The sequence below is a fragment of the Cannabis sativa genome, chromosome 4, assembly GCF_029168945.1.
Source record: "Cannabis sativa cultivar Pink pepper isolate KNU-18-1 chromosome 4, ASM2916894v1, whole genome shotgun sequence".
In the NCBI taxonomy this organism is placed as follows: Eukaryota; Viridiplantae; Streptophyta; class Magnoliopsida; order Rosales; family Cannabaceae; genus Cannabis; species Cannabis sativa.
This window is the reverse complement of record NC_083604.1, coordinates 70,837,257-70,854,979: the sequence shown is the minus strand read 5'-3', so window position 1 is coordinate 70,854,979 and position 17,723 is coordinate 70,837,257. Positions and strand designations below refer to the sequence as shown.

At 36.3% G+C, this 17,723-nt stretch overlaps 1 long non-coding RNA gene across 1 annotated transcript; it reads right to left on the bottom strand.

Moving 5' to 3' along the window:
- Positions 1 to 13,218: 13,218 nt before the first annotated feature.
- Positions 13,219 to 14,750, bottom strand: LOC133036556 (uncharacterized). Its single transcript, XR_009687158.1, has 2 exons — positions 14,641 to 14,750; positions 13,219 to 13,483 (listed from the first exon to the last, which is right to left on the bottom strand). It is a non-coding gene; the product is annotated as an uncharacterized LOC133036556 (long non-coding RNA).
- Positions 14,751 to 17,723: the final 2,973 nt, after the last annotated feature.

The window sequence follows — 17,723 nt, the reverse complement described above, 5'->3', positions numbered from 1 at the left end:
TGTACGAATGGGTGAGGATACACAAACTTGACCCACCACACACGCGCGCATGCCGTCCGTTGTATATTATTTTTTACAGAAAAATTATTTAATAAAATAATTATTTTTTATTTGTTAATTTCATTAAGAAACGTGTTTAATTAAACTGATTACTTAGTCGTATCAGTTACGGGACACGTTCAAAAACCAACTCACCCCACTTCAGAAAACGTTATTCTTCCCGTTATGTTTATTCAATCCATTCGCCTATATAATGCGATTGAGCTGATGGGAAGAACACATCTCTTTCGTATCAGAAAAATACAGTTTTCATAAAATTAAAAATTCCATCTGCGATATCAAATTTTTTGGGTGTATTCGACGGTGCTCTACAGTGCAGTGGGGTTCCAATACAGTGCAACGACTGGGCTGTTTTATCCTGGGGACGACCGGCAATTTTTGACTGCTTGCACAATCCTGGGCAGTGCCGCGAACATCTTAAAGAGAGCCACTTAGTTCGCGACTCAACCCAGAATTATTCATTCGGTAATATCGTTCCTCTTTTATTTTGCTACCAGTTTACTCAACAATTTTAAGACGTTCTTTCTGCTATGACTACTACCGATGACACACACACTTGACCCACCACACACGCGCGCGCGCGCCGTCCGTTGTATATTATTTTTTACAGAAAAATTATTTAATAAAATAATTATTTTTTATTTGTTAATTTTATTAAGAAACGTGTTTAATTAAACTGATTACTTAGTCGTATCAGTTACGGGACACGTTCAAAAACCAACTCACCCCACTTCAGAAAACGTTATTCTTCCCGTTATGTTTATTCAATTCATTCGCCTATATAATGCGATTGAGCTGATGGGAAGAACACACCTCTTTCGTATCAGAAAAATACAGTTTTCATAAAATTAAAAATTCCATCTGCGATATCAAATTTTTTGGGTGTATTCGACGGTGCTCTACAGTGCAGTGGGGTTCCAATACAGTGCAACGACTGGGCTGTTTTATCCTGGGGACGACCGGCAATTTTTGACTGCTTGCACACTCCTGGGCAGTGCCGCGAACATCTTAAAGAGAGCCACTTAGTTCGCGACTCAACCCAGAATTATTCATTCGGTAATATCGTTCCTCTTTTATTTTGCTACCAGTTTACTCAACAATTTTAAGACGTTCTTTCTGCTATGACTACTACCGATGACACACACACTTGACCCACCACACACGCGCGCGCGCCGTCCGTTGTATATTATTTTTTACAGAAAAATTATTTAATAAAATAATTATTTTTTATTTGTTAATTTTATTAAGAAACGTGTTTAATTAAACTGGTTACTTAGTCGTATCAGTTACGGGACACGTTCAAAAACCAACTCACCCCACTTCAGAAAACGTTATTCTTCCCGTTATGTTTATTCAATTCATTCGCCTATATAATGCGATTGAGCTGATGGGAAGAACACACCTCTTTCGTATCAGAAAAATACAGTTTTCATAAAATTAAAAATTCCATCTGCGATATCAAATTTTTTGGGTGTATTCGACGGTGCTCTACAGTGCAGTGGGGTTCCAATACAGTGCAACGACTGGGCTGTTTTATCCTGGGGACGACCAGCAATTTCCGACTGCTTGCACACTCCAGGGCAGTGCCGCGAACATCTTAAAGAGAGCGACTTAGTTCGCGACTCAACCCAGAATTCTTCATTTGATAATATCGTTCCTCTTTCATTTTGCTACCAGTTTACTCAACAATTTAAAGACGTTCTTTCTGCTATGACTACTACCGATGACACACAAACTTGACCCACCACACACGCGCGCATGCCGTCCGTTGTATATTATTTTTTACAGAAAAATTATTTAATAAAATAATTATTTTTTATTTGTTAATTTAATTAAGAAACGTGTTTAATTAAACTGATTACTTAGTCGTATCAGTTACGGGACACGTTCAAAAACCAACTCACCCCACTTCAGAAAACGTTATTCTTCCCGTTATGTTTATTCAATCCATTCGCCTATATAATGCGATTGAGCTGATGGGAAGAACACATCTCTTTCGTATCAGAAAAATACAGTTTTCATAAAATTAAAAATTCCATCTGCGATATCAAATTTTTTAGGTGTATTCGACGGTGCTCTACAGTGCAGTGGGGTTCCAATACAGTGCAACGACTGGGCTGTTTTATCCTGGGGACGACCGACAATTTTTGACTGCTTGCACACTCCTGGGCAATGCCGCGAACATCTTAAAGAGAGCCACTTAGTTCGCGACTCAACCCAGAATTCTTCATTCGGTAATATCGTTCCTCTTTTATTTTGCTACCAGTTTACTCAACAATTTTAAGACGTTCTTTCTGCTATGACTACTACCGATGACACACACACTTGACCCACCACACACACGCGCGCGCGCCGTCCGTTGTATATTATTTTTTACAGAAAAATTATTTAATAAAATAATTATTTTTTATTTGTTAATTTAATTAAGAAACGTGTTTAATTAAACTGATTACTTAGTCGTATCAGTTACGGGACACGTTCAAAAACCAACTCACCCCACTTCAGAAAACGTTATTCTTCCCGTTATGTTTATTCAATTCATTCGCCTATATAATGCGATTGAGCTGATGGGAAGAACACACCTCTTTCGTATCAGAAAAATACAGTTTTCATAAAATTAAAAATTCCATCTGCGATATCAAATTTTTTGGGTGTATTCGACGGTGCTCTACAATGCAGTGGGGTTCCAATACAGTACAACGACTGGGCTGTTTTATCCTGGGGACGACCAGCAATTTCCGACTGCTTGCACACTCCAGGGCAGTGCCGCGAACATCTTAAAGAGAGCAACTTAGTTCGCGACTCAACCTAGAATTCTTCATTTGATAATATCGTTCCTCTTTTATTTTGCTACCAGTTTACTCAACAATTTAAAGACGTTCTTTCTGCTATGACTACTACCGATGACACACACACTTGACCCACCACACATGCGCGCGCGCCCCGTCCGTTGTATATTATTTTTTACAGTAAAATAATTTATTAAAATAATTATTTTTTATTTGTTAATTTAATTAAGAAACGTGTTTAATTAAACTGATTACTTAGTCGTATCAGTTACGGGACACGTTCAAAAACCAACTCACCCCACTTCAGAAAACGTTATTCTTCCCGTTATGTTTATTCAATTCATTCGCCTATATAATTCGATTGAGCTGATGGGAAGAACACATCTCTTTCGTATCAGAAAAATACAATTTTCATAAAATTAAAAATTCCATCTGCGATATCAAATTTTTTGGGTGTATTCGACGGTGCTCTACAGTGCAGTGGGGTTCCAATACAGTGCAACGACTGGGCTGTTTTATCCTGGGGACGACCAGCAATTTCCGACTGCTTTCACACTCCTGGGCCGTGCCGCGAACATCTTGAAGAGAGCCACTTAGTTCGCGACTCAACCCAAAATTCTTCATTCGGTAATATCGTTCCTCTTTTATTTTGCTAGCAGTTTACTCAACAATTTTAAGACGTTCTTTCTGCTATGACTACTACCGATGACACACACACTTGACCCACCACACACGCGCGCGTCGTCCGTTGTATATTATGTTTTGCAGAAAAATTATTTAATAAAATAATTATTTTTTATTTGTTAATTTAATTAAGAAACATGTTTAATTAAATTGATTACTTAGTCGTATCAGTTACGGGACACGTTCAAAAACCAACTCACCCCACTTCACAAAACGTTATTCTTCCCGTTATGTTTATTCAATCCATTCGCCTATATAATGCGATTGAACTGATGGGAAGAACACATCTCTTTCGTATCAGAAAAATACAGTTTTCATAAAATTAAAAATTCCATATGCGATGTAAAATTTTTTTGGGTGTATTCGACAGTGCTCTACAGTGCAGTGGGGTTCCAATACAGTGCAACGACTGGGCTGTTTTACCCTGGGGACGACCGGTAATTTCCGACTGCTTGCACACTCTTGGGCAGTGCCCCGAACATCTTAAAAAGAGCGACTTAGTTCGCGACTCAACCCAGAATTCTTCATTCGGTAATATCGTTCCTCTTTTATTTTGCTAGCAGTTTACTCAACAATTTTAAGACGTTCTTTCTGCTATGACTACTACCGATGGCACACACACTTGACCCACCACACATGCGCGCGCGCGCCGTCCGTTGTATATTATTTTTTACAGAAAAATTATTTAATAAAATAATTATTTTTTATTTGTTAATTTAAATAAGAAACGTCTTTAATAAAACTGATTACTTAGTCGTATCAGTTACGGGACACGTTCAAAAACCAACTCACCCCATTTCAAAAAACGTTATTCTTCCCATTATGTTTATTCAATCCATTCGCCTATATAATGCGATTGAGTTGATGGGAAGAACACATCTCTTTCGTATGAGAAAAATACAGTTTTCATAAAATTAAAAATTCCATCTGCGATAACAATTTTTTTGGGTGTATTCGACGGTGCTCTACAGTGCAGTGGGGTTCCAATACAGTGCAACGAATGGGCTGTTTTCTCCTGGGGATGACCAGCAATTTCCGACTGCTTGCACACTCTTGGGCAGTGCCGCGAACATCTTAAAGAGAGCCACTTAGTTCGCGACTCAACCCAGAATTCTTCATTCGGTAATATCGTTCCTCTTTTATTTTGCTACCAGTTTACTTAACAATTTTAAGACGTTCTTTCTGCTATGACTACTACCGATGACACACACACTTGACCCACCACACACGCGCGCGCGCCGTCCGTTGTATATTATTTTTTATAGAAAAATTATTTAATAAAATAATTATTTTTTATTTGTTAATTTAATTAAGAAACGTGTTTAATTAAACTGATTACTTAGTCGTATCAGTTACGGGACACGTTTAAAAACCAACTCACCCCACTTCAGAAAACGTTATTCTTCCCGTTATGTTTATTCAATCCATTCGCCTATATAATGCGATTGAGCTGATGGGAAGAACACATCTCTTTCGTATCAGAAAAATACAATTTTCATAAAATTAAAAATTCCATCTGCGATATCAAATTTTTTGGGTGTATTCGACGGTGCTCTACAGTGCAGTGGGGTTCCATTACAGTGCAACGACTGGGCTGTTTTATCCTGGGGACGACCGACAATTTTTGACTGCTTGCACACTCCTGGGCAGTGCCGCGAATATCTTAAAGAGAGCGACTTAGTCCGCGACTCAACCCAGAATTCTTCATTCGGTAATATCGTTCCTCTTTTATTTTGCTAGCAGTTTACTCAACAATTTTAAGACGTTCTTTCTGCTATGACTACTACCGATGACACACACACTTGACCCACCACACACCCGCGCGCGCCGTCCGTTGTATATTATTTTTTACAAAAAAATTATTTAATAAAATAATTATTTTTTATTTGTTAATTTAATTAAGAAACGTGTTTAATTAAACTGATTACTTAGTCGTACCAGTTACGGGATACGTTTAAAAAACCAACTCACCCCACTTCAGAAAACATTATTCTTCCCGCTATGTTTATTCAATCCATTCGCCTATATAATGCGATTGAGCTGATGGGAAGAACACATCTCTTTCGTATCAGAAAAATACAGTTTTCATAAAATTAAAAATTCCATCTGCGATATCAAATTTTTTGGGTGTATTCGACGGTGCTCTACAGTGCAGTGGGGTTCCAATACAGTGGAACGACTGGGCTATTTTATTCTGGGGACGACCGGCAATTTTTGACTGATTGCACACTCCTGGGCAGTGCCGCGAACATCTTAAAGAGAGCGACTTAGTCCGCGACTCAACCCAGAATTCTTCATTCGGTAATATCGTTCCTCTTTTATTTTGGTAGCAGTTTACTCAACAATTTTAAGACGTTCTTTCTGCTATGACTACTACCGATGAATGTTCTGGTTCTACTGCTGACATTAACAAGCTTTTTTTGTTTTGAGGATTTGCACTTTAAACGTTGGCGACAGAAGATGCTGTTTTTTCTGACCATGAAAAAAGTTGTGTTTGTGCTTACTGTTTTGAAACCAGTTGTGTCTGAGACTCCACCTCCTGCCGAGAAGAAGGATGAAGTCGAGAAGTACGAATTGCAGGTTAAGGAAAGGGACTCCTGGGTAGAGAATGATTTTCTGTATAAGAATTTTATTTTGAACGGTTTGTCTGATGATTTGTATGATTATTATAATTTTGACAAATCTACCAAGGAGATATGGGAAGCATTACAGAAAAAATATGATACCGAGGAGGCGGGAACAAAGAAATATGTTGTGAGCCGCTACTTGAAGTTTCAAATGACCGATAATAAATCAGTCAAAGCCCAGTCTCACGAGCTTCAAAAAATAACTCACGAAATTCTGTCTGAAGGTATGACTATCGATGAACAATTTCAAGTTGCTGTTATGATTGATAAATTACCCCCTTCGTGGAAAGATTTTAAAAATACTCTCAGGCATAAAACAAAAGAGTTTTCGTTGGAAAGTCTGATCACTCGTCTTCGAATTGAGGAGGAAGCTCGAAAACAAGACCAAAAGGAAGAGGTACTTGTTGTTGGAAACAATAACAACACTAATAAAAGATCCACTACTGTTCTGAAACCCAATGGGAAGAACTTTAAGAATCAGAATCGCAAAGCGAATCCAAACCGCAACAATCAACCTCGAACCAATAACAACAATCAGAATTGGAACCATCAAAGGAACCATAATAACAGGCAGCAACTACCCCCTAATAGAAATGACTCTGGTTTGTTCATGTGTTACAACTGTAACAAGCCAGGTCATATGGCACGAAAGTGTAAGAACATGCCTAGTTCTGCTCCGCAGGCCAACCTGACAGAAGAGCTGCCATCTACAGCTATGATTTCAGAGATCAACCTTATTGGTGGATCTGAAGGGTGGTGGGTAGATACTGGCGCTTCTCGCCATGTCTGCTATGATAGAAATATGTTTAAAACATATGTTGCTGCTAGTGAGGATCAGAAAGTGTTGTTGGGTGACTCCCACACCAATATAGTTGCTGGTACTGGAAATGTGGAATTGAAATTCACCTCTAGAAGAACTGTGATTCTGAAAGATGTGATGCACACTCCAGAGATGAGGAAGAATTTGGTCTCGGGCTATCTTCTCAACAAGGCGGGGTTCACACAGACTATAGGAGCTGATTTGTTTACTTTAACTAAGAATGGGATATTTGTAGGGAAGGGGTATGCAACTGAGGGAATGTTTAAATTGAATGTTCAAGTCAATAAAGTTAATGCTTCTGCTTATATGTTGTGTTCTTTTAATACTTGGCATGCTAGACTTTGTCACGTAAATAAACGCATAATCAAGAACATGAGTAGTTTAGGCCTAATTCCTAAATTATCTTTAAATGACTTTGAAAAATGCGAATTTTGTAGCCAAGCCAAGATTACTAAAACACCACATAAATCTGTGATAGAAAAGGAAACCGAGCCTCTAGATTTAATTCATTCTGATATTTGGAACTTGATGGAACATTGACTAGAAATGGTAAACGCTACTTTATCACTTTTATTGATGATTGTTCTGACTTTACCTATGTGTATTTAATGAAAAATAAAAGTGAAGCTCTTGATATGTTTAAGATATTTGTGGCTGAAATTGAAAATCAACTTAGTAGAAAAATCAAGAAGTTTCGTAGCGATAGAGGCACTGAATATGATTCCACTGCTTTTATTGAATTTTATAACTCACATGGAATCATACACGATAAAACTGCACCTTATTCATCTGAAATGAATGGAAAAGTTGAAAGAAAAAATAGAACTCTTACGAAATCTGTTGTTGCTATTTTATTGAATTCGGGTGCTGCTTCTCATTGGTGGGGAGAAATTTTATTAACTGTGTGTTATGTGCTTAATAGAGTTCCTAAATCTAAAAAGAAAATTTCTCCATATGAAAGTTTGAAAAATAAACAACCCAATATCTCATATTTTAAAACTTGGGGTTGTTTGGCCTATGTTAGAATTCCTGATCCTAAGAGAATTAAATTGGCTAGTAGAGCATATGAATGTGTTTTTATTGGATATGCTGTTAATAGTAAAGCATATAGATTTTATGATTTAAATGCGCATACTATTTTGGAATCTAATGATGCTGATTTTTTCGAACATAGATTTCCATTTAAATTGAGAAATAGTGGGGGTGCATCATCTAGTAACATGACTGCTTTTAGGGATAATGAGCTTGAAAAGGGTATAGAAACTGAACCTAGAAGAAGTAAAAGAGCTAGAATTACCAAAGATTTTGGCTCTGATTTTTGTGCATATACTCTAGAGGAGGATCCTTCTAACCTCCAAGAAGCCTTGACTTCACTAGATGCTGATTTATGGAATGAAGCTATTAATGATGAAATGGACTCTCTTGAGTCAAATGGAACTTGGCATTTAGTTGTGTTACCACCAGGTTGTAAGACAATAGGTTGTAAGTGGATTCTTAAAAAGAAATTAAGACCCGATGGTACTGTTGAAAAGTACAAGGCACGTCTTGTTGCCAAAGGGTTTAGACAAAGAGAAAATGTAGATTTCTTTGATACATTTTCACCTGTTACTAGAATTACATCTATTCGTGTGCTTTTTGCTCTTGCTGCTATTCATAATCTTGTTGTGCACCAAATGGATGTTAAAACTGCTTTCTTGAATGGTGAATTAGAAAAACAGATTTACATGGACCAACCTGAAGGTTTTGTTTGTTAACTCAAACTTTTAGATCTCCTTGTTTTGATGATTAACAAATATTTGATTATTATTTGTTACTAATGATTTATTGATTTTGTAGCAAATTTAAAAGAGAAAATAAATATTTTGGTATTTTTACCAAACTTTTGAAAGCAACACTAAATGGATTCAACAAGCATATCAAGAGCAAAAGATTCATCAAGGGATCAACAACTCAAGACCCTATTCAAAAGAGGTCTTCAAAAGCCCAAAGTCAAAAGTCAACCCGAAAGTTAAAGTCAAAGTCAAAGTCAACTCTCGGGAAAAGTCAACATGGGATCAAAAAACATGCAAATCAAGCTAGGAGGCTCATCTACATCAAAGAATACTCAAAATCAAATGGTATAAATTTACTTTAGTCTTGTTAAAGTGATTTGCATAGCACACTAAGTTTTATAAATTTAAATTTTGGCCCATTCACTAACTTGTGCAACAAGTTTTCTCACACGATAGTTCAAAATTTTTTTTGATTGAATTTCTAAATCACATTTTGTTTAACTAAGAGAACAAAGTTGGAATTTCTGAAATCGGACAATCGAGTAAGAAGTTATGCGCGTTTGAGTCCCGAAAAATGGCATTTTTGCCTCTGGTCAGTCATCCGGAATTCCGGTTGGCATCCGAAACTCCGGTGTCATCAATCCGGAATTCCAGTTCCCATCTGGAATTTCGGTTCACGGCTGACCTCACCTCGAGAAACGTGTAACGGCTATAAACGGCTATTATTTTTCTTTCAAAAAATAAGTTGGTTGAGCATTTATTTCAAATATCTAACCTATCTAAGTGAGATTAATGAGCTTCCAAGTTTGAAATCCAAACAAACACTTTTCACACACTTTGAGCCAAAATTTGATTTTATTCATCTTGAGTGTGCTTGCTTTTCACTCTAGGTTTCCATTGTATCATCATATCTCTAGAGTGATTTTAGCTTGTAATATCAAACACATTTCCATATTGTGATTGAGGTGAGGTTGGCACCGGTATTGTAAATAACCTGGTAATAGTGAGATTGGCACTTCAACAATCCGAGAAAGAGGTTAATAGTCCTCGGGGGTGCGGAACTATTGTAAGAGGTTTGGAAATACCTTGGTGAAAATTTCCCGCTTGTAAGGGTTAGTCAAGCCTGTTAACTTGGCTCGATATTAGAACTCAAAGCTAGGTCCATAGCTTTGAAGACCAAGGACGTAGGTGGCATAGCTCTACCGAACCTTGTAAAAATCGAGAGTTTGCATTTTCTAATCCTTAAACTCTTTACTTTACAAGTTTAATTATTTGTCTTAATATATTGCTTGCCATACTACTTGCTTTTATTTGATTAAGTGACTAATTGCATAATTTTGTGTTAAAAGTTTTAATTTACCGAAATTAGTTTAAATTTCCAATTCACCCCCCTCTTGGAAACATATCTTGGGCTAACAATTGGTATCAGAGCAAGGGCTCAAATTATTTGATTAGATTTCACAATCTAGAGCATGACGTTTCCAAGTAATTCATAAAATAACATGTTAGAAGGTTTTAGCACAAATAGAGCACCATACTTCAATGGAGTAGATTTTCCTTATTGGAAAATTAGAATGGAAACTTACCTTCAATCTATAGACTATGATTTGTGGCATATTGTGTCTAGTGGTCCTTATGTTGCTAAACATGTCATAAATGGTGTTGAAGTAATCAAGACTTATGAGGCATATGATGAAAATGATAAGAAAATGCTTTCAAAAAATGCTAAAGCTAAATATGCTCTTATATGTGGTTTGGATAGAGACATATTTAAAAATATTGAACAAGCCTCTACCGCTTATGATATGTGGAAAATGCTTGAAGTTACTCATCAAGGAACTAGTGCTATGAAGGAAAATAAAATTCAAATTTATTCCACTCAATATGAGAACTTTAAGATGAAAGCGGATGAAACCATTGTTAATATGTATACTCGCTTCACCACAATTACTAATGGTTTGAACTCTCTTGGCAAGGTACTTACTCAAAAGGATATGGTGACCAAGATTTTGAGAAGTCTCACCAAGGCTTATCAAGGAAAGGTGGTTGCCATTCAAGAAGCCAAGGATCTCTCAACACTTCCCTTAGAAGAACTAATTGGCTCACTCATGAACCATGAAATTTTCATGAGTGCTCAAGAAGAAGAGGAAGTTGAGAAGAAAAAGAAGACTATTGCATTCAAGTCTTCCTCCTCCCATGCCATTAGTGAAGAAGATGAAGAAAGCTTATGTAGTGACATGGAGGACTTGGCACTCTTCTCTAAGAAATACAAAAAGTTCGTGAAATTCAAAAAAAACTTTGGGAAGAAGCCACAAAGAGGGAGTGACTCAAAAGAAAGAAAAAGCAAAGATGATCCACCAATTTGCTTTGAATGCAAGAAGCCCGGACATATGAAGATGGATTGTCCAATGAGGAAGAAGAACAAATACAAAGGAAGGGCAATGTTGGCGGATTGGCTCAATAGTGATGAAGAGGACTTCGAAGAAGAAAGAAAGAATGAAGTAGCAAACATGTGCATGATGGCACTTGATGATGGGGTAAGCATTTCTAACCAAAATGATTGTGATAGCGAAAAATGATGATGATAACTTAAATATGTCATATGATGAGTTGTCTAATTTATTTAAGAAACTATTTGATGATTTTGGTAAATTGCTTGTTAAAAACCAAACCCTTAGAGAGAAGACCAACATGCTTTTAAAAGAAATTGAGATTTTGAAAATAAATGAAAAAGAACTTATAGCTAAATCTCAATGTGCTACATGTGCTTCACATAAGAAAGAAATTGTTGAATTAAAAGCCCATGTGAGAAGCCTAAAAAATGACATATAAACTTTCACTAGAGGTAAGGAAGGCTATGATCTCATGGTGGGAAACCAATCATGTGGTTGTTCAAAAAATGGTATTGGTTATGATCCTAGTAAGAAACAAAAGTTTTTGAAAAACTTTTTTGTGAAATCATCTAGTCTACCTCACTTTACATGGACATATTGTAACCGAGATGGTCATACTATTTCCTATTGTCATGTGAAGAAATTTGCATATCTAGGCAAGACTAAATGGGTACCAAAGGGTTCTAGAACTAACAAGAATGGACCCAAAGTTATATGGGTACCAAAAGGCAATAAATGAACTTGTTTTTGTAGGAATCAACAAGAAAGAGCCAAAGCTTATGGTTCTTGGATAGTGGATGTTCAAAGCATATGACCGGTGATCCATCAAGATTTTCAAGCTTTAAAAGCAAGGAAAGTGGCTTCGTCACCTTTGGAGACAATTCAAAAGGAAAAATCTTGGGCATTGGTGATATCGGTAACATATACTCTCCATGTATTAAAAATGTGCTTCTTGTTGATAATCTTAAACATAACTTGCTTAGTATTAGTCAATTATGTGATATAGGTTTTTGTGTTGTGTTTGAATCCTCAAAATGCTCCATTGAAAATGTTTCAACCAATGAAGTTATTTTCCTTGGAGTAAGGAAGGATAATGTGTATGTTATTGATGTTGATTCTTTTGATAGTAAAAATAAATGTTTAACCGTTATGAATGATAATTCTTGGTTGTGGCATAGAAGATTAGGACATACTAGTATGGATTCTATTTCAAAATTGGTTAGAAAAGATCTTGTTATTGGTTTGCCATCTATTCCGTTTGTTAAAGATAAACTTTGTGATGCATGCCAATTTGGAAAACAAATTAAAACATCTTTTCATTCCAAGAAAGAGATTTCAACTACTAGACCTTTGCAATTGCTCCATATTGATTTATTTGGTCCTTCTAGAATTGCTAGTCTTGGTGGTAAATACTATGCATTTGTAATTGTTGATGATTTTTCAAGATTTACTTGGGTTATTTTCTTGACTCTTAAAAGTGATGTTTTAGAAAACTTTGTCAAATTTTGTAAAAGTGTGCAAAATGAAAAAGGATATTCTATTACCTCCGTTAGGAGTGACCATGGTGGTGAGTTTGACAATGATGCCTTAGAATTGTTTTGTGATGAACATGATTTTAACCATAATTTTTCGGCACCAAGAACTCCACAACAAAATGGAGTTGTCGAAAGGAAGAATAGAACAATTCAAGAAATGGCTAGGTCAATGCTAAATGAAATTTCATTACCAAAATATTTTTGGGTCGAGGCCGTCAATACCTCTTGTTATATTTTGAATCGTGTTTTCATTAGGCCCAACATGAATAAAACCCTTTATGAGCTTTGGAAAGGAAGAAAACCCAACATTGGCTATTTTAAAGTTTTTGGATGCAAATGCTACATTTTAAACACCAAGGACAACCTTGGAAAATTTGATGCGAAATCCGATGTTGGAATTTTTATAGGGTATTCAACACATAGTAAAGCTTATAGAATTTATAACAAAAGAACTAATGTGTAACGCCCTAAATAATTAGGCACGCTACCCAAAATACTTATGAAACCCTAATCCCCTAAACAGGATTACTAATCAAAATAGCGCAGAATTTAAACTTTTATATTAAACAGAAAGAAAATAAACTTGTAATATATTTAAAACTTTTAAAATAGTTGGGATCCCAAAAATATTTACAAACGCTATTACAAGTCATTTATTTCTAGCCGACCTAAACGGCAAAATAGAATTCAAAAGTTCATCACTGATAGACCCTTAACCCGCTTGGTCTGATATGGCTTGAACATGTACATTCTTCATCTTGCTCCTCAAACTCATGGTTGATCAGCCACTGACTTACCCTTTCCTGCACAGTAGAGCACCCGTGAGCCAAGCCCAGCAAGACAGTATAAAACATATCAATAATATGCTCATCATACAATATAAACAACAATGCTATTCAAATTTGTCTGTGTGACACAGACCTGCATGTTACGCTCACATGCCTATTTATGTCTACGTGGCGTAGACCTACGTGTTGCGCTCACACGTCTATTTATGTCTACGTGGCGTAGACCCACGTGTTGCTCTCACACGTCTATTTACAATAAGGCCTTAGATCAGTTCATCTCGGTTCTTGTTGCCGAGTCCAACCTGGTTATGCCTTGAGCGCATAACCCTTAGTCTCAACATATATATTTATCATATAATTATTGGTGCCACTGCACTATTTGTCTATTTGCTATAGACCTGCGTGTTACGCTCACACGCCTATATGTGTCTATGTAGCATAGACCTACGTGTTGCTCCCACACGTCTATATATGTCTATGTAGCATAGACCTACGTGTTGCGCTCACACGTCTATTTACAATAAGGCCTTAGTAAGGTTTATCTCGATTATAATTACCGAGTTTAACCTGGTTATGCCTTGCTCGCATAACCCTATTCATATATATTTACGTAATCCATACATTACGTTCTTTCAGTGGTTTATCCTAGTAATATACTAGGTCTAACCAAGTTATGTCTTATGCACATAACTCTTGAAATATATGCATGTATTCAATAGATATCAAAACACATATAGAATCTTAGGGTAATAACCCTAAATTACATACCAAATAGTCTATCATATAACATATCATTGCATGCTCAAAATATCACTTATAGAGATTAATAACCCTAATTCATGCTTTCACTTGATTAGCAATATTATTGTACATCATGACTTTCTTACCTTCACATAAATTCTAGGGTAATAACCCTAGACTGCATTACTATCAAACTCAAGGTACTAATTTACCGAGTCTAACTTAATTATGCCTTGTGCGCATAATTCTTTATTACAATATATTTAGCATGGCATAGCATTTACACATTAATAATTACTAGGGTAATAACCCTAGGCCATTAAACCGCTCACTTTAGGGTAATAACCCTAATCTCGGTTTCTAATTATCACCAATATAATATTCAATATAAGCACCACCGTGCATATCTCTACGTGCAACTACTGTCTTACCTGCTGTCCCGTAAAGGCAGAGATTCCGAATCCCCGGGTGCTCCTGACCAGGTGCCGGTAATCCTAGTCACACAATCCAGGATTTTCACAAATAGGGTTAACCCCTGATTTCACATTCATAAAATAAATTCATGGCATTTCAAATACAGATAATCACATAGAGCTCGAAAAGAGCTTTCCAACGGTATAAAGAACGTCCCAAACGGAGTCCCGAGTCAAAAGTTATGGCCGAAACAAAATTCAGCATTTCCCGATGAACTCCAACCGGAATTCCGGATGAACCAACCGGAATTCCGGTTGTCCGTAGAACACGAAATTTCTCAATCTTTAAACCCCCAAAACTCACTCAAATCATCCCCAAACATTCCCAAACTTTCCAGAGCATCAATATATGTCATAATAAACATATTCCACAACTTAAACACAACAATTGCACTAAAAATCAAAAAGTGCCATTAAAGCACCAAGCTTGAGTTCCATGAACTCAAGCTTGCTTTTCACAACCAAAATTACAATTAATCCACTTACAGCAGCTAGACAATATTTGTTAGGCTAAAATTAGTCTAAGATTCGGGTCGTATTTCGGTTAGTTTTCACTCTTTGTTTCTAGTTTTAGGGCTATATTACGCTTGATTCTTTTGTTTCAGGTCCTCGGGCATTTAAAGAAAGTATGTACAAGAATTGAGGAAAAATGGTGAAAGAATCGAGAAGAAAAACCAAAATTGGTGTCGGCTTGCTCGTTCCGTCGCGACGGGGAATTTGCCGATCGCGACGGAATCGGCGAGAAAGTTTCAAAAAAATTCGAAGTTGAACTCCCGTCGCGACGGGGGCTTTGCCAGTCGCGACGGGGACCCCAGTGACGGGATTTTTGGGCAGTTTCGTAATTTCACGAATTTTAAAGATGAGAATTGGTTTAAATAGAGGGAGTTCGTGAAAATTAGGGAGGATTCAGAATTGGAGCCCTAGAAACAAAGGAAGAGGCTAGAAGAGCGGCTTGTGGCGACCCGGATCAATTGCTTCAACTAGTTCTTTCTCTTCTCTTTAATTTTTCTATGTTCTTTTCTATTTCAATGTTAATTATGGATTTGATTATGGATGTTTTGAACTAAACTCCTATTTAGGGAGAATGATGAATGTTGTTTAAGTTTTTCCTAGTTAATGATTAATTGCCATTCCTCCATCTTGATTATGAATACTATTCATATTTGTGTTTAATTTCCATGTGCAAGATTGATCACCTTTTACATGTTTTATGATCTCAATTCGAAATCTGAAAAGTGAGAATTGAGAATGCTAAAATTGGATAGTCTAGGTTTTGATGTGAAACGAAAGTATTTACATAGCCTTTGTGACATTTAGATTATTGCTTAATGCTGATTTCATGTTAGTTTAATATTATAGGATTAAAAACATATATTTATGCATCCAAAATCCCACAATTTAGTTCATAATTTCAGATTATAAAAACACATAAAATCCATGCCTTAACTCCATAAAATTGAAGCTCAAACCCAAGAAGCTCAACTTAACCAAGTTCATAATTCCAGCTGCAAACACAATCAATTCACAAAGATTTGACCTAGAAAAATACTCAATAATCACAACCAACAACTCAAAACCACATCTTGCAATTTCTCACGCAAAATCCACAAAGTTCAACACCAAAATTCAACCTACATCAAGAACATGCAACTCTAAATTCCAAACATGCTTTTTCAACAATTAAAATCAACAAGAATCACAGCAATAATTCTAAATCACTTCATCTAGAAGATACCTCAATTCCAAGCTTAAAATCCTTCCAATTTCAAGCTTCAAAGCCAAGTAATTCACTCAATATCTCAACAATTTCACTTGAAGTTCAAGAAAGGGTTAGAGAGGGAGAGAGGGTTCGGTTGAGAGGGTGAAGCCACCAGAAAATTATCAATCTATTTCCCTCAAAAATCACATTTTCCAAACATAGTAATTAGGGATCAAATGACCAAAATGCCCTTAGGGCTTAAATACCCACATACACCCTCACAAGGGTAAAATAGTCATTCAATACTCAATTAATTTCAAATAAATTTCAGATTATCATTTATCAAATAAAATGCCAAATAATCAATTCAATTTACATTTCGGGCCGAACCGGTTCGAAATTCCGGTGTGACTATACCGCGCTAACCTGTCAGAACACACCTGAAAAGACAACACAGGCATACTATATAATAATATAGTTCTATTAAGCACGTAATTAAATTAATTTCATCATTTTACCCTTCTCGGGTCATAATTACGAAAATACCCCTGGCTCACCAACGGGGTCTATAATATATTAAAATTCATATAAATCACATATATTGAACTATATAATAATATAATTCCTCCATTATACATAATTATCTAGTTAGGGTTTTGCTAATCCATTTCTTAATTCCGGGTATTACATAATGTTGTTGAAGAATCTATTCATGTTGCCTTTGATGAGACTAACCCGCCTACAAGCAAAAGTTTAGATGATGATGTTGTAGGTTTGGGAGATGAGGTTCAAAATCTCGAAATTGGAGAGACTTCCAATGCTCCTTCACAAACTCCCAAAGAGGAACCACCCGTGGAAAAGGTAAATGAAAGCTAAGGTATGAACTCTAATCTTCCACATGAGTGGAAATTCAAAAGTGCTCATCCTATAGACCAAATTCTAGGTGATCCTTCTCAAGGTGTCACTACTAGAAACTCCCTTAGAAACTTGTGTAATTTCATTGCTTTTATTTCTCAAATTGAACCAAAGAATTTTAAAGAGGCCGAAGTTGATGAATTTTGGCTTCTAGCTATGCAAGAAGAAATAAATCAATTTATAAGAAATAATGTTTGGGAGTTAGTTCCAAGACCGTCACATCAATCGGTGATTGGAACAAAATGAGTCTATAGAAATAAGGTAGATGAGTATGGGGTCATTGTGCGTAACAAGGCTAGATTAGTGGCCCAAGGTTACAATCAAGAAGAAGGAATTGATTATGAGGAAACCTTTGCCCCGGTAGCAAGACTTGAGTCCATTAGAATGTTGTTAGCTTTTGCATGCCACAAGAATTTTATCTTGTACC